General features: G+C 43.7%; 1 long non-coding RNA gene across 5 annotated transcripts in view; it reads left to right on the plus strand.

Moving 5' to 3' along the window:
- The window catches only part of LOC122070033, a 44,408-nt gene extending 38,548 nt beyond the window's left edge, over window positions 1-5,860 (plus strand). For all 5 annotated transcript variants that reach the window (XR_006137641.1, XR_006137640.1, XR_006137638.1 and 2 more), the window contains 2 exons: window positions 36-165; window positions 5,564-5,860. This is a non-coding gene — a long non-coding RNA (uncharacterized LOC122070033). The remainder of the gene's footprint in view (window positions 1-35; window positions 166-5,563) is intronic.
- Window positions 5,861-24,456: the final 18,596 nt, after the last annotated feature.

Below are 24,456 nucleotides of genomic sequence, written 5' to 3' on the forward strand. Positions count from 1 at the left end.
TTTAATTTTTTGTTGCTGTTGTTGTTTTGCTGTAGAAAGAGTATTAAGTTTTCAATGTTCTCTGGAGATGAAATAAATAAAGCAGCTGAGGTGCAAGCCCACAAGAGTTGATACTATAATGGAGTCAGTATGACAACTGAAAAAGGACTGTTGGATTCCCGAATGGTAAACACTTATTTTTCTTGATTCGAAGTCTTTTCTTTTTTCCAAATTGAATACTATGAAAACTCTGTAATATGCTTGACAACCTATCCTTATTAGTGTGCAAACAGTATAGTAGTAACTAACTGAAATTCAATCTTAAAACACTACTGTTTTGGTTGGGTTGTTATTGGTATAGATATTGAAAATTCTTCCTGTAATCAATGCCAAACAATTTGAAGTTTCAATTGGACTGTTAATATTTCTGTGCTCGAGTTTAGAATATCCACGTGCTTCTTTGTTAGATATCTGTACAGAAAGTTCTTGGATCAGAATCTTTGCCCAGTCTTTCATTTTCCTTGTCTCTCTATGCCTAAGTGGTCCACATGGACCAGATAACAAAAGTAAGAAGAGCTAGAGAAGACCACTATTAGAAAAGTGAGAAAACCTTGCTCCCGGGCTAAGAAATATCCACATATATAATCCACAGTACATGCAATTTGTACTGTTTACATCTGGAGATGTACATCATATTTTTTTTGGGGGGGTAGTTGCCTTACCAACTTCCAAGAGATAACTGATTCAGATATGGCAGATACAAAGCTAAAAAATATGAACAGCTTTGTTTGTTACTCTATGTACATAAAGATCTGACTTCAGTCTTCAAGTTTACAGACAATAAAGGTTGATTTCATGCATTTGACCTCTTTCCACTTGATTAACTGCAATAAATCTGTCTTGCATTCAACTTTTTTATTGCTAATTTGCAAGTTAGTCTGTGATGCTCAATTCCTCTTGAAATTCATAGTATTGGTCGCCATATCGATTGGCTAAATTTAAGATAAGTATCGGAGGGTATCGTATCGTATCAGAGATACTATAAGATATGTGAAAGATCAAGGATTAAAGTATCGGTATCGGTCGTCATATCTGTCGGTTAAATTTAAGATACGTGTCGGAGGGGTATCATATTGTATCGGAGATACTTTTAAACCATGTTTCATTCGCTTTATTTCATTGTAAATATGATGACCAGGTGTGTTTCATGCTTGTGTTCAGGACCTTCAGGGTCCGTCAAGTAAAAGTGGTACATGTAAGACATACTATCGGAGTTTTGCTGCAAATCCAGGGAATTTTGGATATTTGAATCTTGCACTCCCTATTTATAATGTTGGATACTTTGGAGCTATAATAGACATCCTGGAGTGCATATACAAGGTATTTAAATAATATAACTTTGACTTCTGTTAATGGTGGTGGTTTCATTAATTTGGTCTTCTTTCAAATTATTTGCCCTTAAATATCATCTTCTTACTTTACATACCAGTAATTGTGTTTCCCTTTAAGTTTTATTTTTGTGGATGAATAAAAGTATATAAATCCAAGGAGAGAAATATACAAGGGGAAGAAGGGGGGGTGGGGAAGCACAAAGCCAACCAACGGAGCAAACCCAATCAAAAAGGGGGACAACAGCTAGTGGATACAAGCCCTCAAGGGGTGATGGGGGATGATGGAAGAGGGGAGGCCCCAGGAAGCAATAATAAGCCTGTTCCTTGGGGAGCTAGTGACCTGGCGGTGAGGAAGGCCATCAAGTTTGGTGGAGACATCGAAGAAGATGGTATTCCAAATCCTATCAAGGGAGCGGAAGTTGGACATCCATTTACGAAAGTTCCTCTCCATCCACAGGTGGTTGATGGTGGCGCAAAAAACAAGCTTACCAACGGAATCACCAATGCTAACTCTGTGGAAGGTCATATCAATCTAAAGCCAGTCCCTTTTGAGAGGGAGGGCTCTTCTACTAGAGGGCCAACAATGGGAAATAACTTCCTTCCAAGTGGTGGAGGAGAAGGGCCAGGAGAAGAAAAGATGATCACAACATCCTCAGTTCCTCTCCAGCAAAGGCAGTAAGCAGTGGAGACCTGGATGTGGCGATAGATGAGAAAAGCCTAGGTAGGGAGGCTATTGGTGAGAGCCTGCCAGGCTATAAAGCTGTGGCAGGAAGTGTGGCCATTGAACCAGAAGACTTTACGCCAAAGGGCTAGCCGGGCTTTAGACCTAGCAAAGTTTTAGGCAGAGGATAAGTTGAACATTATAGAAGGATTCCAAACAATAAAATCCTCCCTCTCTATGTACGGGGAGGAGAGGAGGAAGAGATGTCTAGATGCTAGTCAAAGAAGGGTGGAGGGGAGGGGGCCCATCCTTTATTAAGGAGGATGGAGGAGACAGAAGCTAGCCAGTCTAACCCTGAGGAATAAATAGTCCTGGGTCAAGCCACAGAGAAGCAGATTCACCATTCCCAATGGAGTATATGATAGCCTTTAAAGCTAAGGGCCATAAGCTGAGGATGTCATGCCAGTCCCAAGAGGAGTCTAGGCCCGGAATAGTGGACCAAATGAAGTTCGATTTAAGGAGCTAAGGTTAGTAGAGTGACTAGGCAGAGCCATTGACTACAGTTGCCGTGGGGGCACGATAGTGAGGTCTACCATAAACAGGGGACACTACTAGCGAGGCAACGACACCGAGGTCAATTGAAGAAGCATTGGCACCAGGATCAACAGAAGAAGTAGTGGTATCAAAAGCAACTGTAGTAGTAATGGTGTCAAAGGGAAAAGAAGGAGCCGGGGCCGAAAATTAAAGGGGAATTCTTGGGGGCACAAATAATTGAGCTATGGCCAAAGGATTGGCAGTAAGTACACAGTAGAGGCATCCAGTTGTAGTGCACAGCTTGAGAGGAGAGGCCATCTTCATCATGTATAGCAACAGAGCTTGGAGGATACTTCAACAGAAATTTTTGTACAAATTTCAGTAAACGCCAAACGATCTTAGAGCATGGTTCTATGATCTGAATATAAAAGTATGCTTAGAATATAAAAGTATGCTTAGCCTTGTGCACACCAGAAGTGAAGGGGGAAATTTGGTAGGGAAACCCAAACCGGGATGGTTTTGAAGTTAATCTTGCTAAGGGAGAGATGTTGATCCCATTGCCTGAGGAATATGGCTTTCTTCCCAACCAACCAGGGTGCACCTTCAAGGGTAAATTCTTATCTTTTTCATCAGTAAAGTTAAAAATGAAAATTTTATTATCCAAAAGGAACATAGTCAACATGCCCAATGCACTCCATTGCTGAGAAAGAAATGCCTTGACGATGGGGAACGGAGGACGCTTACCTAAGAAGTATTAATGATGCAAATCTTCCATTTCGCGATCTTGGAATCCAAGGAACTTGCCGGATTGAGGCCAATCAAAGAGTAAGGAGTGGGGGGAATAAAGGAGAGGGGGAGGCCCTCACGCGAAGGGTGGGTGCAAGAGAAGGCAACATTTGCCCAAGTTTTGGGAATAGGAGGGGGTCTAGAAGGGTCAAGGGGCTGGGGCCAGAGGTAGTAGCAGGGTAGGGTGGAGGAGGGATGGGAGGGGGGAGAGCAGGGGTAGGGAGAACAGGGATAAGCACATCGGTAGGGGGAGGGGGGAAGGCAGAGGAAGCAGGGGAGAAGGGAGGGAGGGATGTCGATGGTGGATACCGCTAGAGATGAAGAAGACATTAGGTGAAATAGGGTTAGGGAAGAGGGGTTGGCAAGGGAGGACACTTTTAAGTTTTAATTGCCTAACACCTTGTTATTTTCTCACTACTTAAGATCTTTTAGTCAAGTGGTGGAAAACTTTTCAAGGAGGAAAAACGTAATGATTTCTTAAGGAAGATGAGAAATTACAAATTGGAGGCTCAATGAAAGAATAATATAATGAAACAAGTAGTGAAAAGTGTGTTGCCATGGTAGCTAGCAAGAAAGCAGTGGAGTGCTCTTGATGTGGATATAAAATGGTTGATCTTTTATTTTATATTTTAATAAATATATTTTCTTTTATCTTAATAAATTGTTGAACCTTGAAAGACTATCACTCGTCTTTATTTTGGAATATTGTATTGTGATCAAGGTTCGAAATCTTATTTCGTTTCTATGTTTCGATGTGTTAAAATCACCAGCTCGTTGAGATCTCTACGATTTGGTGTATTTTCTTTTTGTTTTTACTCGGTTGACTGTTTCGGTGGTCAAACGGCCATATTTTGACCTGAAACTTGGTGGGTAGCTTGTTTTAAGGTTAATAAACATGCTTAAAACAGAAATTTACAAAAATATTAGATCATGACATTGTTTTAGAGTTGCACCCTTGTTTGGCAGCAACCGTTGAACTATTCTAGAGAATATGGTATAACATTACAAGCATAATATATGCTTCAAAACACTTTAATATTAATCTCTTATTTTTCTTTTATTTTTAATATCAAAGCAGAATAATATTTCCTATTTTTTAAAATATTTTTTAATTATTAATCTATTTTTCTATTTTTTTTAAATTAAAATAAATAATTACTGACTAAAAAAAAATTCACTCCGATAGACTCGTAGAACGGCCAATGGTGAGTATTATATATATATATATAATTGACTTACATCAAAGGTATATTTACCATAAAATGTAACAATTTATGTTAATAGAAAATGCATTTTTAAACCAGAAAAAAAAAATTTTATGTATCAAAAAAATATTTCAACTCCGTGATGTCATAGATCGGCCTCTAATGTCTAACATATAAAAAATCTAGCCCCATCCAACATGTATTTATATACTATTTAAAAAAAAAATATATGATTTTGGAGAAAGAACTTTACCTTTTCTTTAGCTTGGATGTATAGATCTTGTTGTAGGAGTGATTTTGAAGGCAATATGTGTGATAATGTGGCTAATAAGAGGCCAATAGGGTGACTTTGTATTCAAAATGCAAGATGGAACTGAGATTTCACCAAGACAGCACCGAAATGAGGTATTTATAAACCTTGACAATGTAACATTTCGGTATCTCGCCGAGGTAATACCGATATCTCGGCCAAGATACTGAGATTTCGACCGAGACGATGTACAAAGTGTATTTCGTAGCCTATCTCGTCTAGGCAAAAAAAAAATCACGAAATAACCGAGATCTCGACAAGACTTTGAACCATAATTATGATATGACCAGAGAGGATGAGAACTTATAGTTTTAGAGCAAGACTGGCAGGCTGGGGGTCAGCATAGAACGAATAATAATAGTCATAGTGTATCCTTTTAGCACCAATAAAGTGTGGTGTGATCAAAAGACAGTTGTGAAATATTTGTAAATTCTTTGCATATGCTAACTTGACCATGCTTTGTTCTTGTTCATTAACTCGTGTGCTACAGGATTGTGAACTACTTTACCTTTCAGATAAACCAGAGAAACTCATTGTAGAGGACATTGTAGTACACCATAATACCCTATAGCTATAAGAGTGCATGATTAAGGTTGTGTGTTCACTTTATGATCATTTTGTGAAAGATTTCCTCTTTATTGGTGGAATTCTTAGTGATAAGACTGCATGATTAATATTCTGTTTTCTTTTCTTGCAGCATTGAAGATGATATTACTATGAAATTATGTATGTTTATTAGAGAAATTGCTTCTCTACGACAGAGTTTACAAGGTGTAAGTATGATAAAAGTGCCTTGACTTAGATACTTTTCTACTTTACCCTCGGATTTTTTTTTTTTTTGGGAGGGGAGTTGGGATTTTGTACCTTTGGGTTAAACACGGAATATGACTTTAAATAGAGTCTAAGGGTAAATCATGATTTGTTCAATTGATCCCATTTAGTAGGGAAGGGGGGATTCTGTACCTTTGGGTTAACACGAAATATGACTTTCAATAGAGTCCAAGAGCAAAGCATGATTTGTTTATGGGCTTGACTAAGCCAATAAAGCTTTTATGGTAACTTTTGTTCTTTTGACTTTTTAAAATTTTTATTTCTGGGTCCAAAGAAGTGAAAGACAAAATCCTAGAGTTGTGGCTTGTGGGTTCTCCAACCTTGATAGTACGTGAATCTGCCATGGGCTGCTTCTTAGGTGGGGCATCTAGCAGGATCTGCAAATTTCCTGGTCCCCTTAATGAGAAAAATAATAAAACTAATAAAATTCTCTTGTTTTGCATGACTTTGGTCGAGTGCATCTTAACTACTCCTGTTACAAGAAGAATAGTCCTAAGTGGGACATACAGCTGAGTTGGCCACTGACATTTAACAAGTGTCTAACCTGAAGATCCCATCTTTATCTAAGTGTTGGAATGGCAATGTCATCCTGCCACTGTATGCAATTTAAGGGACTACCCCATAAGAAAGTTGGGTGGGTGGCCTACCCACAAAACCTTTTCCCATTTCTTTTTTTAATCTCTTCCTTATAAAAAGTTTGGATGGTTCTTAGCAGTAGTCATTATCATGTATAGACTCTACATTCTTATAGCCACATAATGATGGGTTAAAGCTGCTTGAGGGATTAAAGGGATGTTTAATCAATGACTTCCAACTTTCAACCTTTACTTGTTTTATTAAAGACTAACCATTCTATCATGTTCAATGAATTTTGTCTCTAGAAACTGCAGGAATATAGAAACAACTTTATCAACCAGGAGGACTATATTTTCCTGTACAGGCATGGGATAAATACAGTAAAGATACCAGTCAGTTAGTGGATTGCCTAGAATCCAAATCCTCCACCACCACCTTTTATTTTGGTTTCTTTGGCAGCCCTTGATAATGCATTCTCATGGCACAGTAGGTCTTGTTCCAATCAATCGTTAGATATTTTAAGCATCAAAATTTGTCACATTTACTTTTCAGTGTGGTTTACTTGAAAAACCTTTGGTTCAGGAACATTATTGACCTTCATGCATCTCCAGGATCCCAATATGGAACAAAACATAGTGCCAGCAGAGATGGTTCAGTAGACAACAAAACATAGTGCTATTAGAGATGGTGGTTCAATAGACTACTAGCCCACATCTCCAAATTACATCTCACGAAGCTTGAATGTTATTGATTTTTTTTTTTTTTTGCTTGTAGGTACTTTATATCAGACCTTTATAAGCCCCATAATATAGGATCACGGTAGAAGTTGATGGTAACTCTAGTGTTCACTCATTAAATGCATTATAAGGATTCTAATGAATTCAGATCAAAGCAATATATTTGATATGGAAAAAAATAAGGATGAGAATTGAATGAAGGATATATGATAAGGGTTCTAGCTAGGATTTGATTGAGAAACTAAAAAGGGACCGTGACCTTGTGTAAGCTTTCGAGGGCCTCAGGAGGGATGGAATGGAAATGGTCCTAACCTTAGGCATTTTGCACAAAATGATAACTCTTAGGGCTTGAACTTGTGTCTTCGTGCTAGCAGTTGAGCTTTTTACTAGCACACTTTTGAATTTGAGAACAAGGATTGGGATTGAAAATGATCAGCTTGTACACATATTGTTAAGGAGAACAAATTCAGAAATGTATATGGGATCCCTAGGTTCTTATAGAGGTTTTGATGGTAAAGAAGAGAATTTCCTACCTATGGCAATAGGGATTAGGTGTTATAGTCTACCTGTAATACCCTACTGCCTAAACCCGGTCTGATTACACGGTTGACCCAGTGTAACTATACAAGACCCGAACCGGAGAGAGTTAGAGCGGGTTCCTTATGGACTGTGATGGCAAGGGTGACCTTAAACACCGGCTGGCCCGACAAGTCCGAGCCAGTGCCAGAAGAGACAGGAATACCCAAGCCGTGTACATGCACCTATCATAAGGCCATGTACGGATAAAGCAGGTATGTAGCCGTATATTGAGGTGTATACGTATATTACATCGTATGCCAAGGGTGGGGTTCGCGCCGAGGCCCGAACTCTGTCAAAATTCCAAGTTTTGGCCCTCAGGTGGGCGGACAGGTGGGCGCACCCACCCACCTGAGTGACCCATCCATGTGAATTAGTAGTTAATTAAGAAGTATATATATAGCATTTATGATTTTCTTTTCTTTTTCATTTATGACACTCGTACGTTGGTGAGGATAGTAAAGAGGAGAGAAAGGAAAGGAAAGAAGAAGAGAAGAGAAGGAAGAGGAAGAAGAGATGGATTTCAGCGGCGCCGAGGCTTGATCTCCCCATTCCGGCGCCGGAAGAGTGATCTTCAACACTAGATCTACATTTAGAGGTAAGCAAAGTTGGGTTCCTTAAACATTCACCATACCCAAGCATAAACCCTTGATTCGAGTAGGGTTTCTTGAGATCTTGTAAATCCCCTTTGAAATGATGAATCTAAGGTTTAATAGATGATTTATGTGTTGATCTTGAAGGATTTGAAGAGGTATTGACAAGGTTGGAGAAGCATTGTGGATTAGAAGTGATTTTGGGGGTTTGAAGGTGTTCTTGAGCAAAGAAGGTAAGATGGCTTCCCATTACTTAAATCTAACCTAGATCTAGGTTAGAACCATCCTATAAGACATGGAAAGTGTGAAGAATGGGTTTGGAAAAGCCCCATTTGAATCCCCAAAGAATGGAGGAAGTTGGGAAAAAATAACAGTTTTCCCGCCAAGACCGGTGGGCAAGACCGGTGGGCCATCTGGCCCGCCTGTGGGCACCCGCCTGAGAGGGCAGGGCCCTCAGGCACAATCGGCGGGCCAGACCGATGGGCTAACCGGCGGGCCACCCTACCTGTCGATCTTAGCAGGCTCCCTAGCCTAACCGACGGGCCAACTGGTGGGCCAACCTACCCGTCGGTCCAGACTGGTGGGCCAGACCGATGGGCCAGACAGGTGGGCTGTCTGACCCGCCTGAGAGGCTCCGAATGTGATTTTTCCGTCTGATTGGGCCCAAATCGGACGTGTGACATTCTTTTAGGATTCTAAACATGTTCGTGTCATTGGATCGTGTTAATTTTGACTCCAAAATGGTGAAGTACTAACCCCGCTCACTCATGTTAGGTTCACCAAATCCTACGCTTCTCGCACCGGATCTCACCCATTCCGAACGGGAATCCTTGTACACTACAGGTAAGTGGGGAGAGGACGTTTGGCCTTGTTTCAAGGCATTGTTTGGCATTCATTTAATTGTATCTAGTCTAGTCATGCCATCATGAAAATGCTATGTAGATTAGTCATCTTCACATTGTTATGCATGTGTGCTATGTTTACTTTCTAAATGCAAAGTGATGAGATGCTTATTTGATTGAATGTGGACATCATTGTGCATGATGCATTAATAGACTAGATGCCGTAGTCGGCTTGAAAACGAGTGCATTGGTGGCCCGTGGTATGGGATGCGATGGCACTATACAATCGTACTATTGTCATATAGGAGCGTGTGGTTTAGGATTTTCACCATCCCGTGCTACGACTCTTCCCAACAGGGGTTAAGGTGTTGGGTTACCATTTGGGGGGAAGCAGTGGTCGCGGTTGTCGGGTCACTGTGGCGGTTAGACATAACGCCCGACGGGTCATTAGGACAGTCGGCAACCCCGGTGGTATATTCAAGAGGGCCAATCGTACTGCTTTTAAATTGCTGGAGTCAGCACCTTTAATTTCAGTCATTTACTTTTCTATTGAGAGCCAGTGGTCGACATGTTTTTATTTTTCTGAGTACTCACGGTTCGTACCCGGAGTATACGCGCACTGTGGCTGTAGTAGCACTAAACCAAAGACTTAGTAATGTTGCTTAGGTGGATGTGATTTAAAATGTATTGTATGGCATGTAGTGTTTATGATTGTGTTTTGTTGTGTGGACTGCTGTGTGGTCCATCTTTCCACTTACTGAGCTGGTGAGCTCATCCCATGTGTGCACTTCTTTTTAGATGATTTTGCAGGTCATCCATCTAAAGAGCACGGGTCGGGTCCCACAGTTGAGTTCCTTGAAGAGGACTGGTGGGCCCCTGAGGAGTTAGAGCACGACACTGATTGCCCGTGCGAGAGTTGTGCTGTGGGACCGCAGTTCTGACGCAGAGCTGAGCTCCACTTTTGAGGCCGAGCTGAGCTCTACCATGTGATGCCGAGCTGGGCTCAACACTTGATACCGAGCTGAGCTCTAGCCTTTGATACCGAGCCGAGCTGTGCACTCTGATTTTCGATGGTTTCCTTTTTGTACTTGATATGTGAATTATACTTTTATCGTGTAATTATCATGCCTTCGGGCCTACATGTATATATCTATTGTATCACAATTCGGGTATCAAGTATTAGGGGAATATTCACAGGTAAACCAAGTCTTCCGCTAATCTGATAAGCTTTTATTAGTTGTGTGTATGCTGTGGTGGAATACAGTATCAGATGATCCTGGCAAGTTTGGGTTAACCGGTGTTAACCCGGTCACTGGCCCGGTACGGTGTGAATGGGGTGTGACAACGGTGGTATCAGAACGTGATGCTCTGCTCTACTCACAGCATACCATTAGAATCCTGTAGAATCTATAATAGGGAAATGGGATTGGGTTAATGTAAAAGCTTTAAGGAGTTAAAGGCCAAAGTAAGAAAGTATTAAAAAGGGGTTGCATTTAGATGTTGCATTCATGGCATGCGTGAAGTAGATAAAAGGTAGTTAAGTTGGTGTTATAACCTATTACGTACTAGTTTGACAAAATTTCGGCAGCATAACGGCGTAAAATGGAATTTCCAAAAATTTACATACAAACACCTGATAAACAACAGACATATAATATAACAATGATCAAACAGTAACAATAACCATCACAACCAAACTACACAAGAATTCAACAAATAAATGCATCACAAACCACTATCAAAACACATTATCCCATAAATAATTCCAGTTACAGTGCAAATACAAGGAATGAGAAAAAAATGAAATATACAACAAGGTCTAATAAAAGGAAACAGATAAGAAGCTGGTGTGGGCTAGCTAAGCCCTCATTGATCATCATCGTCGTCATCTATGATCACTACGTTCACCGGAGGTCTAGAGTTGACGTTGAGACGATGGTCGTAGTAGTCAAATCTCGCGTTCACCAGCTGTACCTCCCTCCGTAGTCGGCCAAAATCTACTGACATGGCGTTGGCCGTGGTGCTCAAGTCCTGACCCAAATGGAGAAAAGAGTTCTCCAAAGTAGCCTGCCTCTCCAGGATGCGTTCCTCCCTGGAAGCACTCTCGTCCAGCCTTCTCAGTAGCTGAACTTGGCCATCCTGCAAAGCCTGCATGGTGGACACCATGCCCTCAAAATCGTATGCACCACTCTCAGGTGGTGGGGCTCTATGCTGTGAGGCTGCAGCTCTGAAGAAGCCAGGATCGGTACCTCTCGACTCCTGAGGCACCTCCTCTAGGATGTCATCACCCACCAGGTCATCCTCCTCAGCCCGAGGAACGTAGTCCTCATCCTCCTCACTGGACTCCTCCTCCATGAGGACATCCTCCATAGGGGCAGCCCTCCTATCCCTACCTCTCTGAGCTCCTGCTCTCGACGGTGTATCCATAAGGGTATGGAGACCCATCCTCAAGAGGTTACCCCTGTCAAACCTATCCGCCGGAGTCTTCCCCTCCTCGCCACTCAGGTCCACCCCGAAGAACTCAAAGATCCTAGTGAGGATCCTGCCATAGGGGAATCCTCCATCATTAGCGTAGGAAGTATGGTGCTCCATTGTCTTGAGGATGATGTAGGGCAGGCACAAGTGCTTGACACCTCCCTCTACGGCCGTGTATATGTAGAAACCGATGAAGGCCACCATGAAACCCATCTGGTTCCGATGACCTCCTCTGGGGAGCAAGTTGAACTGGACCAAACGGGTAAACATGTAAACCTCGGGATAGAAGGATGTCTCGGACTCCAGACGGGCACTGCTATCGCAGATGGTCTCGTAGATGTAGTCTGGCGTCTCCAAACTCATGAATGGTCCCAGGGGCTTAGTCCTGGGAGGACTGTAGTAACGGTGGTCGACTGCCGATATGCCCAAGATGCTGGCCAAGGTATCCACGGTGAGCTGGATGTCTACCCCTTCACCAAGTTGACTATGGTGTACTCCCCGTATTGATAAGAAACCTCCAAGTTGCAGTAGAACCGACGAACTAGCTGCTCGTAGCATGGACGGTCTACGTGGAGGATAGACTCCCAGCCCAGTGCCGAGAACCTCTCATGAAGCCGAGCCTTATGGAAGTCGTCGACTACCACGGTCTTCTCCATCATCACCGACCTCTTCAGGAAAGCCGGCCAGTTGGCTGCTGCCTCTGTACTATGGAAGAGCTCCTCATCGTAGTCCGAAGGGTCAAACTGGGTAGGTCTGGGTCTCCTTGTGCGGGGTACTGGAGAGCTGGTTCCCGCACTCTTTCACTTAGAAGCGGTAGTCTTACGTCGCGCGCCAGAAGATGAGGGTCCCTTGTCGGTGTGAGATGACATCCTGACAAGAAAAGAGGGAAGCAGGGTGAGTAAGGAAAGGAAAATGACAGCAGTAAAGGGGAGCCCCAAAACTCAAATTTCTCGCAAAATAGAAAAGGCAACAAGCTAGGAATGATAGGGAGCCTATGGACGAGATGCACGGTAAGTGACAAAGCGGAGTCATGGTAAAACAACAAAATGATAGAAAGGGGCATATGTAATATGAGAGGATTCAAACTTCAATGCGCAAGTTCATTCACAATGGAGTACAACTTGAAACTATAGGTCTAAGACGGAAATGCCATGGTAGCGAGATCATGAACATGCAAAAACATACTCTAATAGACTATGGAGGCCCACAAATACCAAGTATGTATAGGAAAAATCAAGGAAACCCAATACAAAAGAGGGGTTTTCATGGGAAGACATGGGGATTCCAAGCATAAGGGACATTTCATGAATTCTATAGCATGTTAAGCACAAATCAAGTGTAATGCATCACAAAGGAATCATTAATTGGAGAAAAAGAGCGAGAATTGAAGAAATCCCCAAATTTGAGAAAACTAGGGCACGATTTGGGGTTTTTCTCAAAACGGGGAGATAAATCCAAATAAACTAGAAATGACCACAAGAGAAACATCACAATCACATGGCAACACTATTCTATGGAAAGAAATATGGAAAGAGAGCCTAGATTAAAGTCTACACATGGATTTACCCCCCAAGTGAAAATTCTGAGAAAAAGAGAAGGAGAACTTACTTGGAAGTGGAGGAGTTGAATCTTCTCACAAATCACCGGGTGGATGAGTGGAATCGCGAGTGGAAGCGTCGAAATGCCCTCCAAAATCGCTTGGAAGAGATAGAGAGAAAGGGAGAGGAGAATGGAAGGAAATGCACTTGAACAGAGCCTGATGGGCGCTGTTAGCATTTTTACTCGGCCAGGACCGGCCGGCCGACTGGCGGGCCACCCTGCCCGCCGGTGTCACCCGTCGGTTGAGGTTCTAGGACCGGTGGGCAGGGGCCCGCCGGTGCAGCCCACCGGTTGAGGAAAACATGGAAAAATGAGAAATTTTGGTTTTTGTGTTAATTATTTATTTAATATTATTAATATAATAATTGGGATTATTGCTATTACTCTTAAAATTACGTGTTATGGTCAAGTAGGACCATTGACATACTTGTCGGAGCACCGGCCTTGTATCTTGGAATTAAGTTGCGGTTAATTGCAGACTATCATACACTACAATACCCTATGTGATGGCATATACTTGTGTGCCGAAATCAATTCTACGGTGTTTAACCAATGTGGTGCATGATATTGTTCGAGGTACAGGGATACGATGGTACGTACTAGATCCGGTAGCAATGCCCGAGGTACCTCGCGTGGTCCTCGTCCAGTCGATCGACCACCGAATCCCAGGGGGTCCCCCTCTGTGGGGCAATCCTTGACTCCACCACCTTCAGAGACCCTTGGTCAGGGTGGGGCACATGGGGACCCACCTATGACTACACTCCTAGACCCTCCACCGGTTATTACTCCGGGAGATGTTGCTACCATAATTCAGCAGTCACAACAGGCTTTTCAGCAATAAATGCTTCAGCAACAGTAAGCATTTATGACTGCTATTCAGCAACAATTGGACCTTTCTCAATCGGGTCAACCTCCCTGGATACTTACTCCACAGGACCTGCCTGTAGGGTCTGGTACGGGGCCACAAGTGGGAGGTACACCTCCAAATCCACCATTTGGAATTCCTCCATACGGGGTACCCCCTCCATACCATTACTACCTGGCTTATGCTCCCAATTACCTGCTAGTGAATAATACGTCAAAGGTAGTGGAGTCATTCAAGAGGAACTTACCACCTGTATTCTCTAAGGTGGGGAGTGATCCTCTAGAACCAGACTAGTGGATTCAAGAACTGGAGAAAATATTTGAGGTGATTGAGTGCACGGATGCACAAAAACTCATTTGTGTGGGGTTGCAACTCAAGAAGGAGGCCAACTCCTGATGGTAAGCTTCTAAGCCCATATTGTTGGCTGCCCATCCAGAACCCACCTAGGAACAGTTCAAGGAGTTGTTCTTGGACAATCATTATCCACGCAGCTTTAGAGACCATAAGGAGACTGAGTTTATGGCTTTAACTCAAGGAGGTAAGACTATCCTTGAGTACCAACAGCAATTTGAGAGCTTGTTCCATTTTGCCCCAAGGCATATGAGGACAGCTGAAGAGAAGGCTGCGAGATTTTTGAAAGGCTTAAAAGCATCCATTGGGTCTGTACTTGAGGTCTTGGATTTGACTGACTATGGCCAGATTGTGCAGAAGGCCAAGACCATGGAGGATAAGCAAAAGGGAGAACAATCCCTCACCCCTGGACTGTGGAAGAGAACAAACCCATTTCTGGATATGGGAAACTCCTCCAAGGCATACCGCGGATCGTACAGTTCTGGGCCTATGTATAGGCAGCCCTATAGGCCATCTGGCTACCCTCCTAGACGAGCTGGTGGTTCGGGCTCCACATCTTTTCGCCCGAACACTAGTGCGACACCTACAGTTCCAAGGCCGCCCCGACCTCCATCTTCAACGGGTCAAGTGCAGAGGGGCCCCACCCCAGTTCTGACATCTCAGATTCGTTGCTTTAACTGCCATTCATATGGGCACTACGCAAAAGACTGTCGGGTCAGACCAGCCTTGCCCTCCAATCAGCCCTTGGCGTACCGACCTCCCTTAACTCGGGGAAGTCAACCGCAGGGAAGGATGCATGCTCTATCAGCTGAGGAAGCTGAGGCCAGTACAAAAGTAGTAGCAGGTACATTTTAAATTAAGAATTTCCTTATGTTAAATAATGATGACTTGCTGAAATTATATGCATTGTTACACTAGGTGTCCTAGGCATACCAGCCTACGTTTTATTCGATTCAGGAGCTACTCCTTCATTTGCATCTAAGAGATTTGCAGAGAAACTTGGGATGCCACCCTAGATCCTGGATCACGAAAAGGTTGTTAGTATGCCTACTGGTAAAGTTACACAGTTGAAGGAGGTGTATGAGCTGGGCCCAGTGGAAATTAGTGGGAAGAACTTTGATGCACAACTCATTAAGTTCAATATGCAAAATTTTGATGTTATACTAGGTATGGATTGGTTGTCGGCTCATCGAGCTAATATGATGTGTGCTGAAAAGCTGATTAGGATGACAGATGACGAAGGGAAAGAATTGGTATACCGAGCAGATAAAATGAAACGGGGGAGGAAGGTCCTTGTCTCCGCTCTTCAAGCGATAAAGTTGTTGGAAGACGGCTGTCAGGGCTACTTAGCATCGGTACTTGATGTTGATGCCAGGATTACACCTCTAGAAGAGGTAAAGGTGGTTAAAGAGTTTTCCGACGTCTTCCCAGATGATCTGATGCATTTACCACCTGATAGAGAGTTGGAGTTTGCCATAGATTTGACTCCTGGAGCAGCTCCAGTATCTAAGGCTCCATACAGGATGGCACCAGCTGAATTGAAGGAGTTGCAGATGCAGTTGCAGGAATTATTGGAAAAGGGGTTTATTCGCCCAAGTGTTTCACCTTGGGGTGCCCCGGTGTTGTTTTTCAAGAAGAAAGATGTTAGCTTGCGTATGTGCATCAAGTACCGGGAATTAAATAAGCTAACCATTAAGAACCAGTATCTGTTGCCACGCATTGATGATTTATTTGACCAGCTGCAGGGTGCCAGAGTATTTTCAAAGATAGACCTTCGATCAGGCTATTATCAGCTCAAGATAAAGAGCAGTGACATACCCAAAACAGCATTTAGGACTCGGTATGGGCACTATGAGTTCCTAGTATTATCTTTTGGGTTGACCAATGCACCTGCAGCATTCATGGATTTAATTAATCGAGTATTTCATGACATACTCGATAAGTGGGTAATTATTTTTTTTGATGACATCTTGATCTACTCCAAGACAGAAGAGGAGCACACTCAACACTTGAGAATGGTGTTACAGAGGTTGAGAGAACAACAGTTGTTTGCCAAGTACAGCAAGTGTGAATTCTGGCTTGAACAAGTTGGATTCCTGGGGCACGTAGTGTCTAAGGTCGGAATTGAGGTAGATCCTGATAAGGTGAAAGCAGTAGTAGAATGGGAAAGCCCCAAGAATGTCACTGAAATTAGAAGTTTCTTGGGTTTGGCTGGATACTACTGGCGTTTCATCGAGAATTTCGCCCGAATCTCAGCACCAATGACTAAATTAACCAAAAAGGGTGTGAAATTCGACTAGGCAGAGGAATGTGAGAAGAGTTTCCAGGAATTGAAGAAGAGGTTGGTGTTGGCCCCTGTGTTGACCATCCCTGAAGGCACAGGTGGAATGACAGTCTACACTGATGCTTCCAAAGTTGGTTTGGGTTACGTTCTCATGCAACGCGGTAAAGTAATAGCGTATACATCTCGGCAACTAAAGGAGTATGAGAAGAACTACCCCACTCATGACTTAAAACTAGCCGCAGTCATTTTTGCCCTTAAGATATGGCGATTTGTATGGGGAGAAGTGTGAGATATACAGTGATCACAAAAGCTTGAAGTACTTCTTTACCCAGAAGGATTTGAACATGAGACAAAGGAGATGGCTTGAGCTCATGATGGATTATGACTGCAACATTCAGTATCATCCCGGCAAGGCAAATGTAGTGGCAGATGCATTGAGTCAGAAGGCACAGACTGTGTCACTCTCATGCTTAGCAGTCAGCCCACCACTCGTGCAAGAGGCGATGCTAATGGATGAAGCCCTTTTATATGAAGGAGCAACCTTAGAATTGGAACGTCAACCAGAAAACCTTAAATGGTTGACTATATCCTTGATGGCTCTACAGGTGCATCTGGCTATTAGGCAAGAGGTAATAATGAAACAACCTTTGGATCCTGAATTGCAGCGGATCAGAGTTAAGGTTCAAGATCAAACAATGAACGACCCAGATTTTGTTTTGGCCAGTGATGGGGCATTGATGTTTCGAGGCAGATTGTGTGTACCTGATGATTTGGATATACAAGACAAGATAGTGCGAGAAGCACATAGCTCTGAGTACTCACTCCACCCAGGAAGTACCAAGATGTACAAAGACCTCAAACAAAATTACTGGTGGCCAAGCATGAAAGTCACGATAGCTCTGTATGTGGCGACTTGTCTCACATGCCAGAAAGTAAAAGCTGTGAGGCATCGACCTTACGGTACTCTTCAGCCACTCTCAGTACCAGAATGGAAGTGGGAGAGGATTACAATGGACTTCGTCACCGGACTACCCTGTACACCTAAGGGAATGGACGCGATATGGGTAATCGTTGATCGGCTTACCATGACTGCTCATTTCATTCCCATCAAGACCAAGTTCTCTATGGCCAAACTAGCACAGCTTTACATGGACAACATGGTGCGCTTACATGGAGTGCCAGTGAGCATTGTATCAAATAGGGACCCAAGGTTCACTTCCAGATTTTGGAAAAGCTTACAGCATGCCTTGGGATCGCAGTTGAATTTGAGTACTGCCTTCCACCCACAGACGGATGGTCAGTCGGAGCGAACCATACAGATATTAGAGGACATGCTTAGGGCATGTACAATGGAGATGAGTGGCAGTTGGGAAGAATATATACCTCTTATGGAGTTTGCCTATAACAACAGTTACCAAGCTACAATTGGGATGGCTCCGTATGAGGCATTATATGGCAGGAAGTGCAGAACTCCTTTGTTTTGGGATGAGGTAGGCGAACGTCGAATGTTAGGTCCTGAGATGATACAAATGACTTGTGACAAAGTCGACGTTATTCGAGAATGGATTAAAGTAGCTCAGTCCCGTCAAAAGAGCTATGCGGACAACCGCAGAAAAGACATCGAATTTCAGCCAGGAGAAAAGGTATTTCTCAAGATCTCTCCTACTAAAGGGTTACAAAGGTTTCACAGAAAGGGGAAGTTGAGCCCAAGATACATTGGACCATTCAAGATCTTAGCCTGGGTTAGCTCAGTAGCCTACATGCTTGCTCTGCCACCTTCACTTGGGGATGTTCATAATGTATTCCATGTATCCATGCTGAAGCGATATATTCATGATCCCTCTTATGTATTACCCGTGGAGCCAGAATACCTTGATGCTGACATGACCTATACAGAGCAGCCAGCTGAGATTTTGGACCGAAAGGTGAAAACCCTTCGCAACGGCTCCATTTCCTATGTAAAGGTGTGATGGGCTAATCATTCACTTGAAGAAGCATCTTGGGAGAAAGAGGATGAAATGCGAGCCAAGTACCCTCATCTTTTTGATCAACCAGGTACGTAATTTCGAGGATGAAATTTTTCAAAAGGGGGGTTAAATGTAATACCCTACTTCCTAAACCCGGTCTGATTACACGGTTGACCCAGTTTAACTATGCAGGACCCGAACCAGAGAGAGTTAGAGCGGGTTCCTTATGTACTATGATGGCAAGGGTGACCTTAAACACCGGCTGGCCCGACAAGTCTGAGCCAGTGCCAGAAGAGACAAAAATACCCAAGCCGTGTACATGCACCTATCATAAGGCCATGTATGGATAAAGCAGGTATGTAGCCATATATTGAGGTGTATACGTATATTACATCGTATGCCAAGGGTGGGGTTCACGCCGAGGCCCGAACTCTGTCAAAATCCCAAGTTTTGGCCCTCAGGTGGGCGGACAGGTGGGCGCACCCACCCACCTGAGTGACCCATCCATGTGAATTAGTAGTTAATTAAGAAGTATATATATAGCATTTATGATTTTCTTTTCTTTTTCATTTATGACACTCGTACGTTGGTGAGGATAGTAAAGAGGAGAGAGAAAGGAAAGGAAAGAAGAAGAGAAGAGAAGGAAGAGGAAGAAGTGATGGATTTCAGCGGCGCCGAGGCTTGATCTCCCCATTCCGGCACCGGAAGAGTGATCTTCAACACTAGATCTATATTTAGAGGTAAGCAAAGTTGGGTTCCTTAAACATTCACCGTACCCAAGTAAAACCCTTGATTCGAGTAGGGTTTCTTGAGATCTTGTAAATCTCCTTTGAAATGATGAATCTAAGGTTTAATAGATGATTTATGTGTTGATCTTGAAGGATTTGAAGAGGTATTGACAAGGTTGGAGAAGCATTGTGGATTAGAAGTGATTTTGGGGGTTTGAAGTTGTTCTTGAGCAAAGAAGGTAAGATGGCTTCCCATTCCTTAAATCTAACCTAGATCTAGGTTAGAACCATCCTATAAGACATGGAAAGTGTGAAGAATGGGTTTGGAAAAGCCCCATTTGAATCCCCAAAGAATGGAGGAAGTTGGGAAGAAACAACAGTTTTCTCGCCAAGACCGGTGGTCAAGACCGGTGGGCCATCTGGCCCGCTTGTGGGCACCCGCCTGAGAGGGCAGGGCCCTCGGGCACAACCGGCGGGCCAGACCGGTGGGCTAACCTACAGACCACCCTACCCACCAATCTTAGCAGGCCCCTTGGCCCAACCGGTGGGCCAGACCGGCGGGCCAACCTGCCTGCCGGTCCAGACCGATGGGCCAGACAGGTGGGCTGTCTGACCCACCTAAGAGGTTCCGAATGTGATTTTTTCATCCGATTGGGCCCGAATCGGACGTGTGACCTTCTTTTAGGATTCTAAACATGGTCGTGTCATTAGATCGTGTTAATTTTGATTCCAAAATGGTGAAGTACTAACCCCGCTCACTCATGTTAGGTTCACCAAATCCTACGCTTCTCGCACCGGATCTCACCCGTACCGAACGAGAATCCTTGTACACTACAGGTAAGTGGGGAGATTATGTTTGGCCTTGTTTCAAGGCATTGTTTGGCATTCATTTAATTGTATCTAGTCTAGTCATGCCATAATGAAAATGCTATGTAGATTAGTCATCCTCACATTGTTATGCATGTGTGCTATGTTTACTTTCTAAATGCAAAGTGATGAGATGCTTATTTGATTGAATGTGGGCATCATTGTGCATGATGCATTAATAGACTAGATGCCGTAGTAGGCTTGGAAACGAGTGCATTGGTGGCCCATGGTATGGGACGCGGTGGCACTATGCAATCGTACTATTGTCATATAGGAGTGTGCGGTTTAGGATTTTCACCATCCCGTGCTACGACCCTTCCCAACAGGGGTTAAGGTGTTGGGTTACCATTTGGGGGGAAGCAGTGGTCATGGTTGTCGGGTCACTATGACGGTTAGACATAACGCCCGGCGGGTCATTAGGACAGTCGGCAGCCCCGATGGTATATTCAAGAGGGCCAATCGTACTGCTTCTAAATTGCTGGAGTCAGCACCTTTAAATTCAGTCATTTACTTTTCTGTTGAGAGTCGATGGTTGGCATGTTTTTATTTTTCTGAGTACTCTCGGTGGGCCTTCTCCGACAGCCCTATGGGCGTATCGCGGGATGGAGTTCGCTGCTCGTACCCGGAGTATACGCACACTGTGGCTGTAGTAGCACTAAACCAAAGACTTAGTAATGTTGCTTAGGTGGATGTGATTTAAAATGTAATGCATGGCATGTTGTGCATATGATTGTGTTTTGTTGTGTGGACTGCTGTGTGGTCCATCTTTCCACTTACTGAGCTAGTGAGTTCATCCCACATGTGCACCTCTTTTTAGATGATTTTGCAGGTCATCCATCTGAAGAGCACGGGTCGGGTCCCACAGTTGAGTTCCCTGAAGAGGACTGGTGGGCCCCTGAGGAGTTAGAGCACGGCACTGATTTCCCGTGCGAGAGTTATGCTGCGAGATCGTAGTTTTGACGCCGAGCTGAGCTCCACTTTTGAGGCCGAGCTGAGCTCTACCATGTGATGCCGAGCTGGGCTCAACACTTGATACCGAGCTGAGCTCTAGCCTTTGATACCGAGCCGAGCTGTGTACTCTGATTTTCGATGGTTTCCCTTTTGTACTTGATATATGAATTGTACTTTTATTGTGTAATTATCATGCCTTCGGGCCCACATGTATATAACTATTGTATCACAATTCGGGTATCAAGTATTAGGGGAATATTCACAGGTAAACCAAGTCTTCCGCTGATCTGATAAGCTTTTATTAGTTGTGTGTATGTTTTGGTGGAATACAGTATCAGATGATCCTGGCAGGTTTGGGTTAACCGGTGTTAACCCGGTCACTGGCCCGGTTTGGTGTGAACGGGGTGTGAAATTAGGTGCCTAACACCTTCCCCATTCTGTAACCTGACACTTACCCTAAATCTCTGGACCTAACCAAAATTTGGGCCCTTTTCTCAGGAATCTGGCCCACCCCCGGGTCCTAGGCCCATGACCCTAGGTGGCGACTCCAAACCCCATTTATATGATCCCAACCCTCGAATTGGACCACCATCAAACCCCTGTCTCAAATGATGAATTTTACATTCTTGTGAAATATGCCTCCACGTATCTCTAAGCGGTGATACGACGATGCGGGGCTCGTAAGCAAAGCACACACAACACGAACCCCTCCCCTCACATGAAAGAGAGAGAGAGGAGAGAGGACGGGGGGCATAGCCCATTTCTCTGGTCGCTACCCTCACAGTGGCGACTCCACTGGGGACCATGTCAAGCTTCCGATACTAGATGCTACCTTTAAATGCAAGAATGTTTTCAACCACATTTGTTTGAAAACATGTTTGGCTAACCCCATGTTTGTAATTGTATTCACTAACTGCATCATGCATCATGCTCGAAGTGAAATCATTTGGCGAGGGACTCCTTGTCATGCCCGAACCCTCAGGGAGGTCAGTGCATGTTATGGAGAGTACTCTAAGAGAAAATGATACCCGCTTCCTGTACAAGAATGAAAGGTATCATCGAACAGCGAGGATGTTGTATTTATGCCAGCACCCTCGGGGAGGTCCATGCACTTTATAACATTCTGAGATCGAATGTGTCATTAAACAGCGAGAATGTCCGTATTTGTGCCAGCACCCTCGAGGAGGTCTGAGAAATTTATGGAATTCTGAGATTGAATGATGGTTACCCTACATTACACTTTTGCACACAATCACTCACAGTTCCACCACCCCATGGCCAATTGCTTAACCTTGTGTGTAGTCACGAGTAATGGGCAAGGAAGTCACCCTCTTGATCTTGTACCTATGGGTATATCAAAAGGATCACGTACCTTACGTATATAGATCCTATCAAGGAAGCCTTGTGGGTCCTATTGCATCCACCACATGCTTGCATCATGTTGAAAATAGATGAAGAAGCTAGATGCGCCAGAAGTTAATGATAGGACTTGTTTGTGGTCTTGAAAAGGAATGTCCCTATATTATATTCCTGGTATAAAGAATTTCTTTCCGAAGTGGGTTTTGGATAAAAGTGTCCCTCCTCCTTAAGAAGAATGTTCCAGATATGTGACTCGGGGGCAATCCTGTCACAGTCACTTCAAGTCCCGAGAAGTCCCGAGAAAAATCAGGAGGAATGACACCTAGTGAGAAAAGAGCAAGGAAAGCATGACTTTATTACATGGAACGTCTTATGGGAATATTCTCAACAAGCCATTTGTATGAACTTCCCACTTATGACATTAGGTGGACCAGGGGCATCAAGCCCTATCCACCCCTATCATTAAGCGGACTTACTTTGGATGAATCAATGGTTATTAATTTAGTGAATGTATGAACAAGGGGTTGGGAATTTAAGAATCTTAAAATAAACCACTTTTGGTTCAGGCACAATTCCACACCTCAAGTATTCTTCGCGGTCCTTTTGGATGCGTCAGGGTAATCGATTAACTCGCCTAAGTCCAGAATCACCCCCATCATCTCTTTAGATTGTCTACTACCAGGTGATTACAGCACCGTAAGCATGGATCCACCCAACATGGAAACACCTGAACAAGCCTAGGTCCTTCCCATGGAGGCCTTATAGAAAAAATGGCTGAAGTCAAGAGAGGGATAGCTCAGATATTGCATACACTTCAGAACCCTCCCAGGGCTGATCCCAAGAATGAGCCGACACCGGCTATGGGAGATGTGGAACAAAATGGAACTACAAGTCATATAGGAATTCTTCTCGAGTTGACTCAGGAGAACCAGAGCATGTTCGACCAACTGGTCAGAGAGAATCTTCACCTACCCATGTAAATGGTCAATGAGGGGCCTATTCCAGGGTCCCTCCTCCTAGGGTAGTGATCATAGATGAAGAAGAGGAATTTGCAACACACGTCTGCTTTGAGCCTCCAAAGACAGAGAAACAAAGGAAACTCAAAGAGTAGTTAGAGAAGTTAGAGAACATGATTTGAGTAGGAAAAGGCTCAGAAGGCCAAGCAGTGGATTTTGAGGAAATGAGTTTCTTCTCTGGGGCAAGAATTCTAGAAAAATTCAAGTGGTAAACTGATAGGTTTGATGGGTCAGGAGACCCCAAGGCTCTTCTCAAAGTCTTCCGCAGCATCGCCAAGTCGTGGCAACTTGTAGATAACCAAATGGGGTAGGCCTTCATGTTAACCTTATCAGGACCAGCACTGAGGTAGCTCACACAGGTGGAGTCATCACAAACTCAAAACTTGGCAACGGTAGTGAAAGCCTTCACCAAGCAGTACTCCTACAATACTGAGGTGGATGTAAAACGTTGGGAGTTGGAGATGTTCGGGCAGCAACCTAAAGAAGGATTCACCACCTTCTTGATGAGATTCAGAGACAAGGCTGCCAAGATGGAAAATAGGCCTTTAGAAGTAGAGCAAGGAGAGATGTTGGTAAAAAAACCTGTTAAAACCCTATTATGATGCTCTTTACTATCAGCATTTGCAAACTTTTGATGCCTTAATAGCCACCGGAACAATTGTGGAGAACAAAATTTTGAGAGAGGCCCAGTATCAAGGATCCTCCCAAGATGCAAGCAAGAACACCCGAGTCAGACGGGGAAAGGGTCTAGAAACTAATATGGTGAGTGCAGTTCAATAGTCAGTCTCACTAGCCACTTCTTCACAGCCCTTCATAATACAAGCAGATGCACCCGCCCAAAAGGCCCCTGGTTTAAGAAGGCAGTTTTTTGATTTGGGAATGCCCGTAGTGGCCATATATGAGAAGTTAAAGAAGCAAGGATTGATAGAGATAATGGCTCCAAGAGTGATCAACAACCCTCCTCCAACTTGGT

This window comes from Macadamia integrifolia, unplaced genomic scaffold (genome assembly GCF_013358625.1).
Source record: "Macadamia integrifolia cultivar HAES 741 unplaced genomic scaffold, SCU_Mint_v3 scaffold810, whole genome shotgun sequence".
In the NCBI taxonomy this organism is placed as follows: domain Eukaryota; kingdom Viridiplantae; phylum Streptophyta; class Magnoliopsida; order Proteales; family Proteaceae; genus Macadamia; species Macadamia integrifolia.